This window comes from Thunnus maccoyii, chromosome 10 (genome assembly GCF_910596095.1).
Source record: "Thunnus maccoyii chromosome 10, fThuMac1.1, whole genome shotgun sequence".
Lineage (NCBI taxonomy): Eukaryota > Metazoa > Chordata > Actinopteri > Scombriformes > Scombridae > Thunnus > Thunnus maccoyii.
In genome coordinates this window covers 20,352,996-20,358,505 of record NC_056542.1, presented here as the reverse complement: position 1 = coordinate 20,358,505, position 5,510 = coordinate 20,352,996, and positions in this window count along the sequence as shown.

Genomic DNA, 5,510 nt, shown 5'->3' with positions numbered 1-5,510 from the left:
TCGTCTGTGTGTTGTGAAAACTTCAGTACCCAACAGGCATTGCAGTGCATTGATCTGGGGTGGGGAAGGAGGGGGGTTGGAGGAGCATACCGTTATCCAGCTTCCCACAGTGATAAAGAAGCAGAGGTGTTCACTTTTCCTTTCCTGTGTGTACACACATCATTATAAGGGGCGGACTTTACCATTAGGCAAGCTGGGGAACTGCCTGGGACCCCCATGTAAAAGGGCCCCAAACAGCTATAGATTTATTATGATGCTTAGATATAAAAATTATTGAATTATGTTACTATTCTAACTCATTGTACCCCGAAACAACGTGCAAAAGGCCCCCAAAGCACTTAAACAATATGCAACTGTATATTACTTACCTACTGTGTACTTCTACTTCAGAGGAAAACATTGTACTACTACATTTACCTGACAATTAAATGTTAATGGTTATGTTGCAGATTCAGATTTTACTCACAGATATGATGCATCATTATTCCTCAAACTATCCAGTATTATATAAATGAGTTAGAATTAAAAGCTCTACCTTGAACAGACATTAAGTAAATTTAAGTACATTGTGCTGATAATTCCTCTCTTCCACTTTTACTGTGCGGCATTAATAGTTTTACTATTAATGGTTAATACCAACATTCCTAGTTAGAGAAAGGATGGAAAGGGGCCCCCAAATCCCTAAATCCACCCTGATCATTTTTTTTAATGAATAGACTACAACAACTCCCATTTCAGCCTGAAATCATAATTCACAACAATATGGCCCTTTTTTCAGCTTCACACCTTAAATTATGATGCTGTATGAATGGGGTCAACTTTAAAAATACACTAGACTGAAATAGCACATGATATAAAGTAGGCTATGATTTGTCTATATCCTACTTTGTGTAAAAGTTATCAAAAAATACTGCAGATCCATTTTGTTGTGGTTCTTTTTAATTTGGTTCTATTTCATAAATATCTTAAGAGGACCTCTACATTTAATACAACCCATAATGCGTTTAACTTTCACGCCATCAGTTTGGTGAAGTGGATAATATCCGATTTCAGAATGAAACTGTTCATTTGCAGATATGTATTGCAACTATTAAAAAGATTGTATATGCTACTAGACTTGCATTCTATACGATGTCAGCCCTAACCCCCCCCCCTTCCCCCCCCACAAACTGCAGGTGCTAGTTTTTATGTTTAAAAAATAAATTATATTATGCTATTTTGCAGTGTTGTGATAAAACACACTCTTTGAACTGTCACATTTATACATTTTCTGACTTGAAGGAAATTCCTCATTCTCCTGAACTGAGATTGGCTGAGGTCTCTGGTAGCTTTCTCCATCACTGACTTATTGTGCAACAACTCGTGTGGGAAAAGTATCATTTACTTCAGTAAAAGAAGCGACACCGATGTTGATAAACTTTAAAATTAAAAATTCTGAATTTATAAGTCAGGTGAAGATTGAGCAACAATGCATTAGAAGTATTTTTAAGGGGAAATCCACAAATTTCATGCTTTGCAATTTTGTTGATCTTTGCACATTAAATTACTTGTTTTTTAAAAATATATACATTAATAAAAAAGTGTATGTACAAAACTGAACTATGGTCTCCCTAAGTTGTTATCAGGGCAGAAAAATTGTAACTGTCAATGCCAACAGATGATACTTTTTAGAGTTATTAGACTGACTGTGGGCCCTCCCATCAACACAAAAGGCAACATGAGAGTGTGAGAGATCTGTTCTGGTCTGAGTTTGTGGTACACAGAGGCCATCTAATGGCCGACTGCAGTGATAGCATGATTCTCTACTTGGTTCTGAGAGAGTCAACGACTATGACCTGAGTTTTCCTCTGTGAAATCAGGGGGTTACTTTTAACACTGTATCATAAACACAAACTTTGAATTGATAAGACTGCATAGTTTGAAGCTTTTATAGGTGTTATATTACTACAGCAGGGAAAACCCCTAACATACACAATCTTGTGTTTTTATCTTTGGGAGCCTTTGATTCAGTTGATGAAACCTGGTACATATATACTTCACATCCGCAGCCCAAATTTCCTGGTTCAATAGGATATCTTCTATCTGCAATCCATAATTTCCTTAATGTTTGAGATAAGAAACAGTATCAAATAAGGTGTTGGTGCTTGTGATACTACTCATCTATAATGGTACTTCTTGTTAGCTCGTTTTTAAAAAAATTACAATACATACAACATAAAACATTTAAGATACTACAAATAAAATGAGATCCTCTTCTGCAGCAGACATTTTACTTGTCTTAGTAGGAAAAGCAAAGGTGTTGCTAATAACATAGCATCCCAAAAAATCATGACAGTGTTACAGTGAGCCCAATACCAGGACCCTGAAACTGATGCAGCTAAATTAGACACCATCATCATCATTAATTTTATTATTTAGACCTGTACTTTTCCTACTGTGACATGTCAAAATGTGAAAAAAAGCCTATAGCAGAAACAGACCATTCAGTAACACCAATAATTTGAAGAGATTAAATTTGTTGATGTAAAAACTGGTATGAGGAGAAGTTGAAGATTTTTAAATGTTTGGAATGAGAGGTCCACAGTGTGACACTGCATATATACCAGTCAAATGTCCCATACTTTATATCAATGTTACACAGTATAGTCTATGCTATTTTATATAGTATATCTGTCACAGTTGATCCTAAATATTCAAATCATGAGCATAACATAAAACTAAAGCACTGGGTTACTGCTCTAAGTTTCATCAGCTGCGATCCAGGAAGATTGACTTTTTTAAAAACAGCAATTTTTAAAAACATGCAATCAAATAAAATACAAAACATATATACAATACATATATAATACATCTGCATTGGACTGGGTGGCACTTTCTGGCACTCATTTGAATCCTATATTCAGGAGAGGTATTATTTTGTGACGATCGGTAAGTACACATCTGAGCATACAAAAATTACATGTGGAGTTCCTCAAGGGTCCATCCTCGGGCCTCTTCTGTTCAACCTCTACATGCTCCCACAAACTCAGATTATGAAAATCAACAAAAAATCTCATTATAACTCTGTGGATTACACACAGATTTACATAACACCAGGTGTCAATGATGTGACAAAACTTCTCTAATTAAACAAAGACAAAACTGAAATAATTGTTATTGGAGCCAAGGAAGAATGCTTAAAAGTCAGGGCTCAGCTTCAATTGCTAGCATTAAAGATCATAAACCAAGCCAGAAATCCCTGTGTAGTCATGAACTCTGACCAAAATTTTAATAACCACACTATGACAATTATAAATCAGTCTACTATCACCTTGAGAACTTATCAAGAATTAAAGGACTTATGTCTCAGCAGGACTTAGGAAAACACTTGGCTACCAAAGACTAACAATGTCTTTACAAGTCTCTGTCTCTTAAAAATTTGATTTGATTTGATAAGGCTGATTCAGAAGGCTGCTGCTGGAGTCTTTACTAGGACCAAGAAAGTGGATCACATCACTACAGCTCACAGATCTTTACACTGACTTCCTGTGTGTCAGCGAATTGATTTTAAAATACAAAGCACTGGATGGTTTAGGGCCAAAATCTTCTCTGATCTGCTTCTGTGAACCCATCAGACCTCATAGATCGTCTGGGACAAGTTTGCTTACTATCCCCAACTAAACATGGAGAAGCAGCATTCAGTTTTTATACACCACACATCTGGAATAAGTGCCCAGAAAACTTGAGCTCTCAATTCTTTTAAATCAGCTGCACTGTAAATTTTATTTTTCTATCTTATGCTATTTTAGCATATTATTATCTTCTATTTTATTTTAACATTTTAAAATCATATTTATCCTATTTATATCTGTCTCTTTATATTGTTTTGTTTCTTTTATACCTGCTTTATGTAAAGCAGCTGTGCAGTACAGTGTCTGCACTATATTTCTGTTTTTGTTTTTTTGTTTTTTTTCATATATAAATGCCTTAATAAGATGATATTGCTAGCTAGTATCTTTGAATGAAACAGATATAATCTATAAACAATCCATAAATGAATAAATGAATCATTTATGACCTTGAATTGCCCTGCAGTGATGACGACAGTACGACCTTTTCATGACACCACCTGAAGGGCGTGGTGGTCAAATTTGAATATCTATTATTTTGATTGTAGTGATAATTCCTTCAATGTCATATCCTCCTCTACACGAGAGCTTTTCAATTTGTCCTATACTTTGTTAGTCATTTCTCTCAGGCCAAGTCTGACAAACAGCAAGGTACCTCCCAGAGTTGCACAGTATGGATTGTTCCTGCATGGGTTTGGATGTTGACACAAATAGGACAGGCAGCTGTCTCAGCCCACATAAAGAAACATGATCTTGTGCCCTGGTGGTAAAGAATCATTGCAATGCACAGTAGAGGGTAAAACACACACTTGCTCTGCTGTAAGGGTTAGTTTATGTTTTTGACTGTAGGATCTGCTTGTCTTGACATGATACTGCACAGAAAAACACCCCTCATACTAAATCTGCAGCAACAGTTGTGTGTGCGTGTGTGTGTGTGTGTGTGTGTGTGTGTGTGTGTGTGTGTGTGTGTGTGTGTGTGTGTGTGTGTGTGTGTGTGTGTGTGTGTGTATGTGACTTTGGGCTATTGCTGCACTGCACATTCTTGGGGAACAGCTGCGGAATATTTGACCACTGAATGTATCAGAATTGTTTCGATCCCAGTCTCTGCTTAAACACATTTTCATTTGCTTATAACACTCATAGCCTGTGGAGCAAGGAGCCTGTGACTCATGATGAACAAGAAGAGGGCAAAGTGCATCTTAGCCTCATTATTTATGATTTTTTAAGCAATTAATTATGAGCATAATTTTCTTAATTTATTGCAGAGCTCTTTCACTCAGTTCACTGAGCTGAAAAGATGTACGATACAGCGATTTATTTTAAGAGGCGGAACATGCTGTTACCAATCATGATCAATGCCAGTAGGCTGTGACCCAAATGACCCAAATGCCTTTTGAGTAAATCAGAACACATTTCACTTCAAGCATTTAAGGAATGTTTACTGAGTGTGTTGAATCACTATTGGTTGTATTGAATGTGATGTGACCATTTAAAGCTAAATATACCACAGGGGTCAGTGCTGGTGCAGTATATGAGTTATTTAGAGGATTCAATGCTATTCAGATGGATCACGCTCACAATATGCATAAATGAGATTACGCATTCTGAAACATAAGAGCATTACTCGGCCTCAATCCACCGGGACTTTAGGGAACAGATGTTAATTAGACCGTGGTCACTTCCCCTCGATGAAAAATATACATGCAGGCATGAAATATCTAAATCAGCACCAGATGTGACTGATTCTACACCTGTATCTTTTCAATTTTACTCAATTTTTGCAATTTCAGGTCAGCTGTCCTTTAAGTTCACTGAAAAAGAAATATCTCCAGTTTCACATGCATGAACTCCCAACCACAATGTATACAAATCTATCAGTTACATAACAGATATTTGGAGCGC